We start from the raw sequence: 19,419 nt of genomic DNA on the forward strand, positions 1-19,419 counted from the left end.
GCTGTAGAATACATCAAGTACCCCATGCCTTTTTATGACTGGATGATATCCCATTGCATGGATATACTACATTTTGTTTATCCATTCATTACTTGATGGACATCTGGATTGTTTCCACCTTCAGGCTGCTTCTGAATAATGCTGCCATAGACATTTGTGTGCAAGTTTTTGTGTAGACATATATATTTCCTTTTCTCTTGGGAATATACATGGGAATCAAATTTCTGGGTCATATGATAACTCTGTAATAACCATTTAAGGAATGCCGGAATGTCTTCCAAAATATCTGTATCATTTCAGATTTCCACAAATAGCATATAAAGTTTCTGATTTCTACACATTCTCACTGACATTTGTTATCTGATTTATTATTATTATTATTATTATTATTATTATTAATTCTAACCCTCCTGGTTGGTGTGAAGCGATATCTCATTGCCATTTTGATTTGCATTTCCCTTATTACTAATGCTGCCAAGCATCTCTTTCTGTGTGTATTCTCTATTTTTATATCTTCTTTGGAGAAGTATCTATTCAAGTCCTTTGCCCATTATTGATTGGGTTATGTCTTTATTGAGTTGTAGTTACTTGTATATTCTACACATAAGCCTAATGTTGGCTGTATGATTTGTAAATATTTCCTCCCATTTTTTGGATTCCCTTTTCATTTTGTTGATAATGTCCTTTGAAGCACAAATGATTTTCATTTGGATGTTGTCCAATTTATCTTTTTTTCTTTTGTTGTTCATGCTTTTAGTATCATGAATATTTAGTCCTATATTTCATTCTAAGATTTTTATAGTTTTAGTTCTTACATTTGGGTTTTTGATCTTTTATGAATTAATTTGAGCATATGGTGTGAGGTAAGGGTCTAACTTCATTCTTTCTCATGTAGCTATCCGTTTGTTCAAAAGATTATATTTTGGCCATTATTTGATTTTGATGCCTTCGTTGAAAATCAGTTGACAATTGATGCATGAGTTACTTCTGGTCTCTCAACTATTCTATCAATTTATATGTCTGTCCTTGTAACAGCACACTATCTCTATTACTATTGCTTTGGAGTTAAGTTTGGAAATCAGGAAGTGAGAGTCCTTCCATTTCACTAATTTTCAAGATTGTTTTAGCTACTTTGAATCTTTTACAATTGTAAATCTCTTACAATTTAGAATCAGCTTGCCAATTTCTACAAAGAAGCCAACTGGGATTCCAATAGGGATGGCATTCTATCTATAAATCCAATTAGGGACCATTGCCATCTTAACAATATTAAGTTTTCTGATCCATAAACTGCTTCTAATATTGTAAAAGACATTTCCTACTATCACTTTGTTTGCCTTTGTTCCGTTTTTTTTTTTTTTTCAGTTTATTGGTCATGTGTAAAGGAGCATATAATAGGGAAACAGAGAATCAAAATACAGTGGTATGGACAAGGAACCATAATTAAGGAATAGAACATGGTTCCTGTGAATACACCCAGGTAGAACAGTTCCCTCCAAGGTCAATCTTTTCTGTTTGAGGGGAAATCCTAGGCATTCCATTCCAGAGCCTCATTTGGGTCATCTCTTTCTTCTACATGCTGCAGCCCCTGGGCTCCCTTCTTTTTTGTTTCTGTGGCTGCCATGGCAACAGTTCATATGGGCTGGAAAAGAAAAGCTGAGGCCTCTCTGGTGCCATCATTAGTGCTACTCTGGCCAGCAGGGGGTGCCAAGAAGAGCAGCCACTCCCACTTTCTGTTTGTAACAGTTCATACCCACCCCAAGAAAGCTGAGGACCTGGAAGTGAAAAGGTGGCATGTGTACTTCTACAAAAAGAGATTGTGAACTCTCTGGAGAGGTTTTTAAGAATTTGTGAGGATTTAACTAAGAATTCATGTCAGAACAAAATTTATGAGTGATTAACTAGATCAGAAAATTGAAACTTTTAAATTCTAACTGCAAAATACGATCTTTCCAGAAATCAGAGATCATCTTATTTTTATTTACTGAATTTGCCACACAGATTTAATTTTTACATTTCCTGCTCTTGAAAGATTCACACACACGTTAGCCTCTCTTCTTTTTATGCACAGTGCATTGAACATCCTAGGGAATTAATAAATGTTTATTAAGTTAAACTCAAATGCCTGGTCTCCAGATACTGAAGCAAATTCTATTTCCATTTAACATATAGCAGTGGATCACCCACCAATGCTTTCCCAGCACCATAGTGCGAATTTCAAGGGGACACAGGGTTTTTATTTTACAATTCCATTTCATGTATGCATCAGAATATTTTACCTCACACACATGGGCAGGCGAGCTGCTATTAAATTAAAATGTGATGCCAAATACACTTTAAAAGAACTGTGGAGAGCAAGGTAATGGCCTCCTCTCACCCTCCCAGAGTAGCATCATGTGGATAGTCATGGATTAATATTTCTGGGTTTGTATTATGTGGAATAATTTCCACATCTCTGACCTGTGAGCTAGAAGTCTGGACATCTTTGATGCCTATGACCGGCAGTTTTTACCTTTGCAAATCTTTTGGTATGCAACCAGTGCTGCATGATACACGTAGTTGACTAAATATTTATCAAATATTCATACAGTTACTCAGCGGATTAATTATTGAACAAGCTTCCACTGAACTATCTTTCTTTTTGCTACAGCTAATTCTCTGTTGCTCAGTTGACATATGTTCTGGGGAAGCAGGGAAATAGCCAACTCAGCAAGTTTTATTACTTTCAAGGTTATGCATTTAAGTGTGGGAAAGCAAGACACACATGAAAGCCCACATCACTGATTTGGCTTGCTTAAAAGATTATTTAAAGATACACATGAACCTCCTAATGGGTTTGGCTTCTTTTTTCTTTTTGAACAAATTTAATTTTTAAAGTAAATTTTTTATAACCTATTAACTGACAAGGAAAGGGAACTCTTTAAATAGGTCAGAATAATTTTTATTTTTGTGGGGACTTATTACAAAATATTGTCTGGTGCATTGTTTCATTTACTTTTCCATAGGAAACCCAAGATGTCTTCTCTAGTCCCATTTTACAGAGGAGGCAGATCAGGTTCTGGGTTATCCATTGATTTCCCCAAATTCCCACAGCTAATAAGTGGCCAAATTGGCACTGGAACTTGTGTCTTATTTTATCCATTATAGCATAATTGTATATAACAAAGGGAAAAAATGGAAATAGTTGCTATTTGGATAAATAGATTTTTGTTTTAGCAATTTTTTAATTGTTCTCTGTATTTAGAATTGGAATTACATTATGCACAATTCTTCTCTTGTTCTTGATAAGCAATACCACAAAGCAGTTACTGTTCCCATAAACCAGAGAAGAAACAGGGGAGGAAATAGCCCTGGGATCTTGGCTGCTCACAGAGCAGCTGCTTTAGAGCCTTAGGATAGGTAGAAACACGATGAGCAGGTGTTTGGTGACAAAGCATTCATGTCATGACTCTTTTTTTTTTTTTTTGGTATGTTTAACTTAGAATTTGTACTCTTCAGGGGAATATCAATTTCTTTATGGAGTTTGGTTTCTACTTTCAGTTAGATCTAGAGGAGGAATAGATCTCAAACTACCATGTATCACGAATCTCAGTATTTCTAGGTTTAAATCCAATGCAGTGTTCTCATTTCCATTTTTTAAAAATTGTGTCATCAAGCTTTTTTCCCCATTAAACATTCTTAGCAAAACATAGTTTACTTCTAAATGCTACATTTCTTGATTTTTCTCTAAGGATATTACCATAATCTACCCATTTTGGCAGTCTGCTCAAAATCTTAACAATAGGAATTTAAACAATATTTTTGGCATCATGGTAAATAAATATGGTGAAATAAAACACTTGAACATGCCTTCAAATTATCCTTTTGTAAGAAATGTTTAAAAGAAAACTATTTTCTATACACATGACCATTAATATCTATTATAGATAGGCCAGGATTTCAAGGTTACTGACCAACCATTAATTTCTAATGTATTATCTCAAGTAAATAATAATACAAGTTACAACATTATCAGCAGATGTGTTCATGTTGTAAAACACGGATGGTATATTTAATTAGTGGTAAGTAATACAAATGCTTGACATAAACTCTTGAGACTTCAGATATGGAGATGTTTTGTGAAAAGCTTTGAAATCCACTGGCATACGCCATTCTTTCATTCAAGACAAATATGTGGGCGAATCAGCAGGAGTCCATTCTGGCTTCCAGAGAGTGCCCTGGAGCTGTCCACAGGAAGGTGCTGGAAAAGGCAGCCGCAGATGGTCCAGGTACACAATTATTTCAGCCCAAAATGCAGCAGAATAATCAGACTCATGTTAGAGTATTGGTACAATGTACATGACCTGGAAACTGCTTCATGAAGGTTGCAGGGCCATCTCCAATCTCCTTTGATAATTATTTTTAAAAAGATGATTTCTCTAAAAAATAGGGAGAAGAGTCAAATAAGACAAGGAATAGCTTATGTAGTCTCATAGATGTAAATGACATTACTAATATGTACCTGGCTGAATTGCTAAATAATTGGCATTTTATCCCAGAACATTTAAAGTTCTTTATTAAATAATATAAGTTCAGATTGTATAGATTTTCTTAGTGTTTCCAACTCCATGTTGGAAAATCGAACGTCATTTTAAAAATCGGCTATTTACCCCCAGTAGAATTGCCCTTCTAGTAAACTGAAAGGGAAGGGGACAAAAGGATTTGTAGTTCTAGCAATATACAAGGACTGACTTTCAGATCCATGGTAAAGGTCAGGTGTAATATTCAAAAACAAATTAAAAGGCAGCCATTCTATTGGACTCAGAAGATTCCAGCAAGCATTGGGCACCCATGGGCATTGGCTCAAAATGTGTTTATTGTGATCACACCCCAGATGATGCTGCAAGCACTATTAAGGACCCTATTCACCACCATCCTTCTTGCATTATGTATGCAGTTATTGTTTTGCATTATGCACTATCTAAAATGATACAAAAACATTTTGCTGAAAAATAAACCACTGGTTTTATGCTTAACACCAGGATTACAAAATGTGATGTCATGAATTATTCATATCATTCGATTTAATGTAATCATTTTCTCCCCAGCGCTAAGCCTCTGTGAATGGTGTCCTATGCAGCCACTGTTTTGAAGAACTTAATACTAGGGGGAGAAACACCTGGCATTAACTGACAGTGAATTAGGCTCATTGTCACTTTGGAAAAAAAATTGCAATTTAATCTTTGATCTTCTGTACATCCTAATTCCAAGGAGCATTTATCAACACCACAAAATGAACCAACCTTAGGAATTTATAGAAATATTGACCTCAACATTTAGGCATAGGCATATATAAAAGTACTCACATACATTTAAAATTTGAACTACAGAATGGAATTCACCTTTGTTTTTTTCGAAGCAATGATGGAATGTATTTGGAATGTGTTTATGCTAATATCAAATAGATTTTGATACACATTTATAATTTATTTAGATCAAATCTTTCAAAGGAGTATGGACCTTAGGACAAAGCATGTTGAGAAAGATAAATACATCAATGCAACTTAGCCTACAGATTAAAGTAATTTATCTTTAAGGCAGTCCAAAAAAAAAAAAATCAAAACCAAGAGTAGAGAGTGCTTCTAAATGCTTGAAACTTTATAGAGAAAGGACAGACATTGGCTTAAAACTGGTAGGAGCAACTTTTAAGAATCAGAATCCCCTTCTGGTAGCTTATCTTTGACTTTTAATCCATGCTTCAATATGGTGAAGTTATCCCAAAATATTTCCATTATCCTTAAATGAGCAGATGCTTCATTCTGGGATTGAATATAGAAACGTGTTATAGTGAGAAGAGTACAGAGCCAACAAACCTGACTCCTATTCCCAGCCTGTTTCCCTGCCCAACTCGTGAGCTTCTAAAAGTGCTAATATCACCTGCCCTACCACCCTCGGAATGATGGAGGAAGACCCAAATGACATAATGAGTGGTAAAACACACGAGGTGATTCACAAATATGAGGAGCTATTATTTAAAACCAAAAATGTCTATAATTTGTACACATTTGCAATATACATAAGTGTTCAAATGGATAAGTAAAGATACTTTATGGGCATCAGTAACAAAGAAAGATAAGTTTAAAAGAAAGGAATTCACTCAATAAGAAAAAAAGAACACCATACCAATTTAAGAATTAAATGGTACGCAAATCTATATAGAATAACTTACCCATATAATTAGCAAGAGGAAGAAAAGTTTGTACATAGTGTCAGGAAAGATCTCAATTACTATTCCAGAACAATTTTTATCTCTCACAGCACCTAGCATAGCATCTTGCACACAGTTGGGACTCAGCACTGTTGCCTGATTGATAATGAAGACAGTTACCGTGGTCAATCCAACAGTAATTGAACATTCGTTTTTTTATAAGGTCAATGTAAAATCTGTCAACTGCTCCTCTGTGATAACAAATGCCTGGAAAACTTGAAACTCGGTCTTTACCAAATAATAACAAATTGACAATATTTGCTACTTTCCAAAAAAAGCAGTGGGACATTTAAGGTGTTAAGGGAGGTAGTAAGGGAGGCAGAGCAGTGAATGGAAAACATTTCTTAAGCTAATGGCTTCTTCAATTTGCTTCTACAACATAGTTTCTTTTCTACTTAATAGCCTAGGTAAAGAAAAAATTTCTCTTTCCCCCAAATACAAACTATTAGGCATTTGTCTATTAATCTTAGAAGCATACTTCAACTAGTCTCATTAACATTGTGAACTGGGCCAGGAAGAAACCATGTCACATTATAAGAACTGCCTTCCTTTCATTTCAAGAGCACCTTGACCTTCTCCAGGAGTCACGTCATATGCTCCTATCATAGTTCTCACTGCTTCCCAGGGCAGCCACCCAGTCTCCCAAGAGCCCATCTCGGCACAGGGTGGTCCTCAGAGACGGTCTGCACAGGAAGCCTCTAAGGTTGGCTTTTCATTTGCTCACTCACACATTCACTCACAGTTTAAAAAAATTATCATGTACTCAAATCCAAAAAAATGTTTGTGCTTAAAAAAAAAAAATCTGGAGAACTGAGAACCAGAGCCAGTGCTTTAAGCCTCTCGGTGAAGCTACAGCCTAATTACTGCCTGCTGCGTGGCGCAGTTAAACACAATCAGTCAGAAAGCCTTAAAGATACAATATCCCTTTTCACAAACTGTCTGCTTGTCAATTCCAAGTCACCCCCCTGCTTTAAATCAACCAACCACAGAGCTGTTATGAACAGCAACTGATTTTCCATGCAGTGCTGCAAAACAAAATCACACCGTATCCTATTTTTAATGGCCACAGTTTTTCAACTGCATAACAAGAGTTAGCTGGCACTGCTGAGCTGAACGGTATCAAAAAAATGGGTTCAAGTAGAAATAGCATGGAACCCTTGAAGTGAACAAGTACAGACCCAATTACAAGTGCATTGTGATGCTCAGTACCAATTACATCCAAATAACAGTGGAGCAAATTTCCCCTTAATAGTTATATTGTAGACATCAACTTCTTTTATTTTTGTTCCTCCAGGATATAGCTTGATACTTAAAAGTGGGGAAAAAAGGCTGAATCATAAATATTGTTTTATTAGCATACAGTTTATTTATGCACAAAGGCTCTTCTATGGTGTCAGCTTGTAGGGACATGATATCTTGGTCATCACAGAGAGATGTTCTTTCCATAGAGTTCATGGTTTGTCAGGAATTTCACTTGGGAAAACCAGATTTTCTTTCTTGTGTATTGCTCACTAGAAACTATCTTTCCTCAAACAATATGCTTTTTAATTATTTGAGCCTTAGGGATATAAACAGGCAGTAACAGGGATTCTTTTTTTCTTTTTTAAAGAATCCTAGCCCCATCTCCAAAGAGGCGGGCAAAATTAGGCATTCCATGAATTGAAGGAGCTGCCACTTGGGCCTTTGGGGGCTGACATATGACAGATTCCTTAATAGCTAGAAGACGAAAGAAAGAGAAATGGGAAAACAAATGAGCTGAATGGAAGTTGAAAAGATGGAAAAGAAGGTGCATACAACAAATTGATCCTTAAAACACAGAGCCAAGATAAGGGAACAGAAGAGGCAAGGGAGACCAGACTAAACAAAGCAAACAAGAAAATGTCGCTATCAAGTGTGTGTTGTGTTTTGTTGACAATCAGAGAATCACAGAGACAAGGGCTCTTCAATGTCAGCCTGTCTAACCTTGGCCCACAGACTATCCCAGCAGTCACCCTTGCTCTGCTGGAACATTCTGCCACAGACAGGCAGCTTTCATTTGTTCCTTGGGTATTAACTTCACTTTCAATTTCTTGTAGGCCATTATGGGCCCTAGAGTAGTAACAGAGTGCCACATCTTTTCAAGGCTGGCCACTCAGGCTTGAGGAAAGTAGCAAGAGAAATTAATGATGTCTCCAGGGCTTTATCAACATGTTTCAGAGGATGGGAGTACAATGTGAGCAAATAGATCTTTCGTTATTTGCCCCTTTGCTCTGCCCATTTTCTCTTTATTTGGAACTGGGAACTAGAGCATGTGGCCCAGGATTTCCCGCCAGCTTTGTATCCTTTGCTCTTTCCTCATTTCTGATTTAGCATGAGCTTCAACCTGAAACAAAATAAAGCAAAATGGGTTATCTATGGTGTGAGCTAAAATTTAAGTTCTTTAAAAGTTCTCACTTTGCATAAAAAGTAAGCTAAAGACATGCCACAGATTACAAGTAAGTGTTAGAAAACTACCAACCCATCTCTCATTCTAGAGATGAGGAAACTGAGGCCTCAGAAGAACATGATTCTAGAATACATTCGTCATCAGCAGGCAGGGCATCAACGGCCGTCACACCTGGCACTGATTCCAAGACACGCGGTAGCAGTGGGAATGCTATTTATTGTACATAGTGACTCACAAATCTAGGTTATGTGAACTATAAAAAGCCTGACTCAGAGCTCCAGAGGAAGGAGCTAATACTATTGAAATATAGGACACAGATTGCAGTATTAGGATGCTTGTAGGATTATTTTCCAAGGCAGCTTTATCCAAAGCAGAACTGAATAGAGTCATACGTCCACTAACGAATACACGTCCAATTTCATAAGATAACCCAAAATACCTTTAATGACAATCAGCATACGTACTTCTGGGCATTTTTGGTGAGAGGGAGGGGGAATCAGAGGGATGGCTGAGGTGGGGGTGGAAGGGAGCCAGGAAAGGAGGCTGGGCTCTGTGAAGGGAGAAGGCCTGGGGGAAGCAGGAGAAGGCAGGAGCACCTGAGGTCCCAGGCCCACCAGCAACTGAGGACCATGACCAAGTCTTTGTCAACCTTTGCTCACTGTCTCTTTTTACCCTAGGGGAAGGCCTCCTCAGGAGACCAGGGAGAAAGGTTATAAACCTTTCCACTACCTAATCCAGACATCACCCAAAAATGTTAAGTCAAGTTTACCTTCAGGACCTTTGAATGATTTCAGTCCTTCCTGCCTTGGATCAGATTTCCCCACCCTCTGTCAATAGCTGACATTAACTTTAGTCACTGAGAGCCGAAATGACCCAAAATGCAAATGCTTGGATGAGGTAACGGTTAATCAGTGAATTAAGAAATAGAACCTATCCATCAAATGGAAAAGACTGATGTGTGATCTTTTCCTGTTTTGACGGAGGAGAGAGTCTGAAAACAGAAGGAGGGTACCAGCCACATCATGGCGAGGGAAGTGAGTTTTAAAGAACAGGGAGCCGAAGACACAGAAAGATAACTTGAGCGACATCACAACCCAGCGGGGGCGTGGAAAGAGGCTTAGCATCAAGTGTATTTTAATCTGCAGCTAGGAAAATGGAGTTTTATCCTCAAATGATTTAGGAATATTTTTGTGGGGGTGTTTGGTGGATGTTATTGAGAGTCTTATTGTTTGTTGCTTCTGTTGTTTTTAACATCTCTTGCTTCCTATAAAGAAATTTTTCCCCCAGGGGATCCTATCCCTGTAACTATACAGACTTAATTCTGGAGCACCAGTGCAATTAAAAGACGGTTCTAATTAATAGGCAATAGAATGGTTGTATGTAAAAGATTTAAGCAGTTTATGCTTGGTGTACTAAACGAATCCAAGCAAAGTCACAAAAGGCATCAGAGCCCCATTAGAATTTATCAGCTGAGATGCTTGGAATATTTTTCACACTGGATAGTCACATTGCTCTCTGCAATTGGGATTGTACTAAGAGGGGGGGAAAGAGGGTCAACGTATTTTTCTTTACTGGTGCACAGTAAAATGGCTTCTCATTTCAGCTAAGTGGCAACCACCAGAGCAAAAGCACCCTTACTGCAGGAATGCTACTTCTGATCCACCTTAGAGAAACCGGAGAGAAACACCGTGTCCAATTTTCTAACAGGCGGCTGCGCTGAGTGGGTCAGACTGTGGGCTTTGGAGTCAGTCGCCCTGGCTTCCAGCCTGGCCTTGGCCATGTATGAAATGGGGAATCCTGGGTAGGTAACTACTCTTTCTTGTTTCAATGTCCTCACGTGTCAAATGTGCTAGCATCCCCTTCTCCGAGGGCAGTTGCAAAGATTGCTTGAGTTAATTCACATAAAGTGCTCAGAATGTTGCCTTGAAACCCACTGAGCACTAGATGAATTTTGCATTATGACTGTTATCTGGGTCTATCATTACAAATCTGTGATGCTGTTGTAGAGAAACAGCACGACCAGGTATATCCCATATTTCTTATGATTATTTTGGCCAGTGGGTCTCATCATGCATGTTCAGGAGATGAGAAGAAGTTTGGAACTCTGGCATCCGAAATAAATACAGTTCTGCAATGTAATGCTGGACAAACCATTATAAATCCACCTTCTCTTTTGTTAATGCCAATGATTTCTGAGCACTTGGGGGAAAAAAAAGGTTGACTTCCAGTTCTTCACAGAGGCTAAACACAGTCAGTCTCAAATACTGTGTTGCTGTTGTCACTTTCTCATTTTTGAAAATTATGTCCTTGATATTCTTACTCCTACTCCTAACTCCCTACCCATCATAGAGCACCTTGGAAAAGTAACAGATTTAGAGGACTGGGCTTTGCTTGAGTCTAAGAGTGAGAAGGCAGGGAGTAAGGAGTTAAGGGGGACGCCAGTGATCACTTTGCTACTCTTGTCAACTCCCCAATTTCTGAACTCTCTGCCTACAGTTTGAGAATCATCCCTTGGTTGGCACAGTGTGCCGTCCTCACAGCCACAGCACAGATGGTGCACTGGCCATACTCAGGGCTTGAATGGGGGGAATTGTGTAGCCACCATGCAGCATCCAGGCAGTGGTGGTTGTGTTTTAGGGGCAGCTTCGGGCTCCCAGTTCTGTGCTATCAGAAGTAAGTCTCAGGATTTAGTGCCCAGCGGCAGTGATCTCTCCACCAGGCTCCATTCCTGGCTATATAAGCAGCTAAGCATAGTTCTCTGGCTGGTGAAGTTTTTGTAAGTTACCTCATATCTTCTTTCCATATATCAGTCACAGTGTCTGAGAACACTGACTGACTAGTACAGTGGACACACGACGGGGTTTTTGAGCCAGACATTTTCATAAATGTTAAAAAGGCTTCCATAATCCAATATAATCCTCATAAGCATTACCTTTCCTGAAGGAACTACTTTCAGGGATTTCAGCATGGTTTATGTCTAAGATTCCTTCCCACTACAAGATGTTATTCATGCATGGGAAGACCTAAGTTGCGAAGCACTAACATCCATCAATGATGACTTGTGGTCATCAGTACCACTAACTAAAATTAAAAAAACAGAATATTTGATACCACAGGTAAAATTTCATGTGTATTCACCAATTTTTCTTTCTCTGTTTTTCAAAGTTATGGATGGACTACATTCAACACCTAGTAGGAACTCAATCAATACTGCACCGAATTGAACTGAATTATGTCCATGGCTCCATTCAGCCAAGGACACCTTTTCCAATTTCTCAGCTTATCACCCACACTGGTCCCCTAACTGTGTTCACCTTCTTCCTGACCCCAAGTTCACTGGCATTGCTTTAATCACTTATCACTCCGTCTTCTTGGTCTATTCCCTGCAGACAAGCTCATTTCAGCTTCATCCTGACCCTAGATCACCAGTTTCTTTGCCAACTTTGTTTTCTTCCTTTTCAATCCATCTATTCCAAGAAGCCTGTAGTCTCCTATAGCTGCCCAATCACCTTTCTCAGGATAGAGGCTCAGGAAATGTTTGATGGAAGAAATGAATAATTCGCTATCTCATAATGACTTTTTAAAACACCCTTGGCTTAATTAAAAAAAAAAGTTTATCATTTTTCTGGTATTTCCTGTAGGCTAATAAGTACATATATTACACTTTTCTTTAAAAAGAGAAAAAAATTACAATTAAAAGCTTTCAAACATCACTTACACGTGTGCGTATTTTTATTTTTGGTTTAAAAACTTGTTTCGAAATAAGGCTTTTAAGGCTACCTGTGGTAAACGTTCTGTAAACTTTGAAAAGGGTGGCTCATTTTCAAAGCTCTTGCTCGTATCATCTCATACGGCCAAAATTATGTGATATAATGGCAATAATTAGCATTGCTATAGGCAAAGCTCGTGAAGAAATGCCCCTTTTCATAACACTAAATAAATGTAGAGGAGTGTGCCCTTTATTTAGCAAGACAGGGCCACTTTGACCTCACAGAAAAAGGTACTGGTATTAAGTGATTCGGTCTGAGACTTTCCCAGTTTGCACTGGAACACTGGAAGTACTAGTTAAGTGTTGCATAAGTCTTTCATTTTAAACATTCCATCACAACATTTGCAAATACAATGCTACTTCTGCCTTCCTCACAACTGCCCAGTTGTTTGCTAGGACACAAAGAGCTGGATTCATCAAAAGGATGACAGCAGGTAGCCGCTAAAAATTTCAGCCACTAAAAAAGCATTTCTATTAATTTTTATCTTCCTTTAAATATTAATGAATAGTTCCAGTGATAATTAGCAATTTTCTCTAATTACAGAAAATTGGCACTTCACAAATAACAAACTCTGATATTATCTAGTATTGTGCCAGTTTTCCTATTAATTTGGAAATTCAGCAATTATCACCAGAACTATGTAGGTTAAAGTGTGTCAGATTCTAGATAAACAACTTAAAATACCCTGCAATATGAGGTTCAATGTCAAGGAAGTTCAATCTTGGCATTTAAAGGAAAAAAAAAATGCTAGTGACCACCACTGGCTATTGCAGCATTGTGGGAAGACTTTCCAAGTTTTGTTTTATTTCAGCCTGGCCCTAACAGATGACATGGATTGCAGGACCCTGGACAGCATGCCTCATTATTGATTTGAAGAAGACAAAACAAAAATGCAAATTCTCAAATTGGAAACCAGCATATACAAAAATGCTGTATCAGATCCTAAGTGGATGCTATTATTAATTTTCTTCTAAACCCAACAAAATTTAGAGAGACAGAAATTCTCCAGTCTCTTTGTTGGGTGAGAAATAACTGACACTTTCATGCACTTATCAATCCCTGACGTGCAAACGCCTCCCCGAATGCAAACCAATCCATATACGGACTGTGTTCTTGAGGATTACCTTGATGTTAAGAAGTCAGGAGTTGGAGGAATGCATTATAACTCAGTTCACTTTGGAAGAGCTTGTTTAATGCTGACCAATCACAAGCCCATAATTAACTGTGGTAACAGCAGGAATCATAAGATTGACGATTATTTTTCATCTTAATGCGTGTCAGGATCACTCTCAACACAATGTCACTTAGTTTTATCTGGAACAGATCCTCATAAGTGCAACAGCTAAAAGCAAATGCTTGACTAGGTCTTTCAGAAGTCTTTCCCAAACTCAGCAGTTCTGAGACCAAAATTCAGACTGCATTTGCATGTCACCAAAATAACTGGTTTCTGAAATGTATAAAATTCAGCCAACTGAATCAATCCACAGGAAGCTTAATCAGTTTGACAGATTTTTTTTTCATTAAAATGATACGTGGTGTGTTTGTTGCTCAACCCCCCCTCAAAAAGGAAAGTGTGGTAAGGTGACAGGGGTGGTTAGATTTCTATTACAAGATAAATAAAACTAGTTTCCAATGATACCATTCAGAAATTAAGAATAGATTAAAATATCGAACTAGGACTGTATTGAAAAATAGTGAAATTGATTTTCCACCTTCTTGGAGGAAAGACAAGAGAGCAAATGGACTGGAATTCCAATAAAAGAGATTGAAGTCAAAGAAAAACAAAATCTTGTCTTCAGGGGTTAGGAAACAAAGAAATGTATTAGGGTGAGATGGCAGAGAATGTTCTTTTTCAGTGATGCTGTTTCCAGTACAGAATTTAGAGGCCAGGGAGATTATTGTTTCTATTATTCCCATAGGGGTGAAAGAAAACCATGACAGTTCTCCATCTTTCCTCAGAACAAATCGGAACCAAGACTATGACGCCCCCTAACCTATTCAAATGTCCTTCCCTTAGCACTCACTACCTCATCCGATCTCCTTCCCATTCCACAGATGCCCTAGTTATTCCTACCATTGCCCCTTTAGCCTAAGGATGGTCGTCACATTTTTTCTCTACTTTGGCAGATCCTGCCATGTTTCAGCCTACCGGCTAAAGTTATACAGGATATAAGTAGCAATGCTTCATTCAGCTGGACAGTCCAGCTGAACGTATTTCCTCTATTTATCTGAATCCTATCAGTATTTACAGTTTTATTTCAAATCTCACATCTTTCTAGAAACTTTTTTCTAATAGCTGCAGATAGCCATGACTTTTCCTCTTTGACAGTCTTGCAATATCACATGCTTTGTACCAGATATTTTGACATATGAATTTCAGGTTGGAATTTTATTATTTCACTAAGTAGTACCATTTTCTAATTATTTTAGTACATGAAACATATGTCCCTAATGAAATTACAATATCCTTGAAAGCAAGAACAAATCTCACCTTTCTTTTGTGTCATCTGCAGAGTCTAGCAAGGACTTGACAGAAAAGGCTCCTCAGAATTAGGTGCAATTCTAAGCCTTTATCACTGACCAGGTAGGTGATGTTATACAAGTTGTTAAGTCTCATCTATAAAAGGGATATAATAATTCCTACCTCACTTATTTGTTAAGAGGACTGAATACTCTTTTTTTAAAGGATGTATTTATTTATTTTGGAGACAGAGCATTTGAGCAGGGGGTGGGGCAAGGGGAGAGAGACAAGCAAACTCCCTGCTGAACAGGGAGCCCTGGGGCTTGGTCTCAGGATTCTGAGATTATGACCTGAGCCAAAATCAAGTCTGCCACTCAGGACGCCTGGGTGGCTCAGCAGTTGAGTGTCTGCCTTTGGCTCAGGGTGTGATCATGGGGCCCTGGGATGGAGTCCCATATCGGGCTCCCTGCAGGGGGCCTGGTCCTCTGCCTGTGTCTCTGCCTCTCATGAATAAATAAATAAAATTTTAAAAAAACGAGTCTGCTGCTCAACTGACTATGCCATCTAGGTACCCCTTGAATACAATAATCTTCAGAAGTTCTTACATTCAACGGAATATGATGTATATTAGGAAGCGATTATTATTTTTTCATAGTCTATGTCATACATTATCACTTACATTTATATTATAAATATTTGTGGTCTTATCCGAAAGCAGAGGACTCTACTTGAAGCCTATTTTTATTGTTTGTAAAAAATACTAGAAGTTCTATTTTATTGCATTTTTTAGAAATAAACAGTTGATTCTTCTCTTTCCCCATAAGTCACCTTTTTCCTCTAGTCAGCCTCTGGTTTTCCTTCCTCAGGCTGTCTGATCACCCTGCTTTGTCTGGAGTAGTGGGATATGTCAACATCATTAACAAGTTTGGTCTACCTATACTCAACAAGTAAGGAATTCATATTTCCTCAAGAAAACTTGACACATTTATAAAAATTAATTACTAAGACTATAAACCAATATCCAAAAATCAAAGAATCATTAATACTCCAATCATATATTCCAATCACAATTCTATTAAGTCAATAACAAAAAGATAGATTTTTAAAAAACCATATATTCTGAAATTAAAAAAAAAATCACTGTATTAAATAACTTAAGGGTCAAAGTGAAAAATAATGATGAAATATAAATTAAATTATAGTAAATTTCATAACTGAAAGGTAATAAATTTTGATATAATAATAAACATATCAAAAATTATGCCATATAGTAAAAGAAGTTTCTACAGGAAAATTTAGAATTTTAAAATTCTCACATAAGAAAAGAGAAAAGGCTGAAAATGATGTAAGTATCCAATTTTAGAAGTCTTAAGTATTATAAAATATGCTCAGATAAAAGAAGAAAAAATAACGTTAAAGTATCAATCAGTAAAAAAAAATAAATCAGTGAATATACAAAAACAAAGATTCAAGAGAGAGAATCAAAACGATATTTTAAAAAAAGACTGATAAAGTACAAAAAGCTTTAGTGAGGTTGTTTAAGTGGGAAAAAAAGAAAAAATAATGATATAAATTAGGGTTGCAATAGTATATGTAGAACAGGAATTACAAAAGTAGCAATCCATCAGAGAAAATTCAAAGTTTGGTGTTTTGTTTTCCTGGTAAATTTGAAACTTTCTGTACAAAGAACAGAGTTCTAGACATATATGATATGTAACTGATTTAGGAAGAATCAGAAAACCTGAAAAATCCCATAACTATTAAAGAAGTTGAAATAGTTGTTTAAAATCTTCATACAAAAAAGTAAAGACAGTTTTATAGATTAATTCTACCAAAGTTTAAAGGTGAATAGCCTTCATATTGTGTTTACTCTCCCAGAACATAGCAAAGAGGAATATGTCCCACTCCATTAATGAAGTGACTGTAACCTTAACATCAGCATGAGAAATGCAAATTACCTGCCAACCTCCCAATGCCATCTAGGTAGTTTATGTGAGTTAAGTCTTTATCTTGCAGAGTGTGGCATCATAGGGGAGTGTAATATTTAAGCTCAAGAAATAAAAATATAACAATATTATTTTTAATTATAAACATCACAACCAATAAAATTACTAACGGACACAAAAGAAGATCACCTCTGAGAATAAGAAAGTTGGTGAATGGGAAATGTTTTCAGAAGTACTTTTGAACTGTTTGACCTGCAACCAAGTGATAAATTAAAATGTGTATTTTCCCAAAAACAAAAGTAGAGCAGGATGTGCGAATTAGAAGTAAAGATAAGCAATTGGAATATAACAGATGTTCAAAAAGAGGAACAGGTCAAGAAGCGTTTGAAAGTTTAGGTCTTATTTTCTTCCTCCATCACCAGACAGCCTGTTTCACAGTTGGCAGGGACTGAACTGACCACAGAGCCAGGGCCCATAGTCAAAGCATCATGTTGGTCAGTATTCAGATCTATCATCTTTTTTTCAAAAAGCTATCAAGGCTCTGTCTTGAATTACATTATCTCCTTTCCCCATTTTGTTTCGTGGTTCTTTTTTTTTTTTTTTAATAAAATAATTTTTATTGGTGTTCAATTTACCAACATACAGAACAACACCCAGTGCTCATCCCGTCAAGTGTCCCCCTCAGTGCCCGTCACCCACTCACCCCCACCCCTCGCCTTCCTCCCCTTCCACCACCCCCAGTTCGTTTCCCAGAGTTAGGAGTCTTTATGTTCTGTCTCCCTTTCTGATATTTCCCACACACTTCTTCTCCCTTCCCTTATATTCCCTTTCACTATTATTTATATTCCCCAAATCCCAAATGAATGAGAACATATAATGTTTGTCCTTCTCCGATTGACTTATTTCACTCAGCATAATACCCTCCAGTTCCATCCACATTGAAGCAAATGGTGGGTATTTGTCATTTCTAATGGCTGAGGAATATTCCATTGTATACATAGACCACATCTTCTTTATCCATTCATCTTTTGATGGACACCGAGGCTCCTTCCACAGTTTGGCTATTGTGGACATTGCTGCTATAGACATCGGGGTGCAGGTGTCCCAGTGTTTCATTGCATCTGAATCTTTGGGGTAAATCCCCAGCAGTGCAATTGCTGGGTCATAGGGCAGGTCTATTTTTAACTGTTTGAGGAACCTCCACACAGTTTTCCAGAGTGGCTGCACCAGTTCACATTCCCACCAACAGTGTAAGAGGGTTCCCTTTTCTCCGCATCCTCTCCAACATTTGTGGTTTCCTGCCTTGTTAATTTTCCCCATTCTCACTGGTGTGAGGTGGTATCTCATTGTGGTTTTGATTTGTATTTCCCTGATGGCAAGTGATGCGGAGCATTTTCTCATGTGCATGTTGGCCATGTCTATGTCTTCCTCTGTGAGATTTCTCTTCATGTCTTTTGTCCATTTCATGATTGGATCGTTTGTTTCTTTGGTGTTGAGTTTAATAAGTTCTTTATAGATCTTGGAAACTAGCCCTTTATCTGATATGTCATTTGCAAATATCTTCTCCCATTCTGTAGGTTGTCTTTTAGTTTTCTTGATTGTATCCTTTGCTGTGCAAAAGCTTCTTATCTTGATGAAGTCCCAATAGTTCATTTTTGCTTTTGTTTCTTTTGCCTTCGTGGATGTATCTTCCAAGAAGTTACTGTGGCCGAGTTCAAAAAGGGTGTTGCCTGTGTTCTCCTCTAGGATTTTGATGGAATCTTGTCTCACACTTAGATCTTTCATCCATTTTGAGTTTATCTTTGTGTCTGGTGCAAGAGAGTGGTCTAGTTTCATTCTTCTGCATGTGGATGTCCAATTTTCCCATCACCATTTATTGAAGAGATGTCTTTCTTCCAGTGGTTAGTCTTTCCTCCTTTATCGAATATTAGTTGGCCATAAAGTTCAGGGTCCACTTCTGGATTCTCTATTCTGTTCCATTGATCTATGTGTCTGTTTTTGTGCCAGTACCACACTGTCTTGATGACCACAGCTTTGTAGTACAACCTGAAATCTGGCATTGTGATGCCCCCAGATACGGTTTTCTTTTTTAAAATTCCCCTGGCTATTCGGGGTCTTTTCTGATTCCACACAAATCTTAAAATAATTTGTTCTAACTCTCTGAAGAAAGTCCATGGTATTTTGATAGGGATTGCATTAAACGTGTACATTGCCCTGGGTAACGTTGACATTTTCACAATATTAATTCTGCCAATCCATGAGCATGGAATATTTTTCCATCTCTTTGTGTCTTCCTCAATTTCTTTCAGAAGTGTTCTATAGTTTTTAGCATATAGATCCTTTACCTCTTTGGTTAGGTTTATTCCTAGGTATCTTATGCTTTTGGGTGCAATTGTAAATGGGATTGACTCCTTAATTTCTCTTTCTTCAGCCTCATTGTTAGTGTATAGAAATGCCGTTGATTTCTGGGCATTGATTTTGAATCCTGCCACGCTACCAAATTGCTGTATGAGTTCTAGCAATCTTGGGGTGGAGGCTTTTGGGTTTTCTATGTAGAGTATCATGTCATC

At 37.6% G+C, this 19,419-nt stretch overlaps 1 long non-coding RNA gene across 1 annotated transcript in view; it reads right to left on the reverse strand.

Annotated features, from left to right (window-relative positions):
- Window positions 1-430: 430 nt before the first annotated feature.
- Window positions 431-19,419, reverse strand: part of LOC140620348 (uncharacterized) — a 57,667-nt gene continuing 38,678 nt past the window's right edge. The window contains exon 2 of the long non-coding RNA XR_012020157.1: window positions 431-4,418. This is a non-coding gene — a long non-coding RNA (uncharacterized lncRNA). The remainder of the gene's footprint in view (window positions 4,419-19,419) is intronic.

The sequence above is a fragment of the Canis lupus genome, chromosome 28 (genome assembly GCF_048164855.1).
Source record: "Canis lupus baileyi chromosome 28, mCanLup2.hap1, whole genome shotgun sequence".
NCBI lineage: Eukaryota > Metazoa > Chordata > Mammalia > Carnivora > Canidae > Canis > Canis lupus.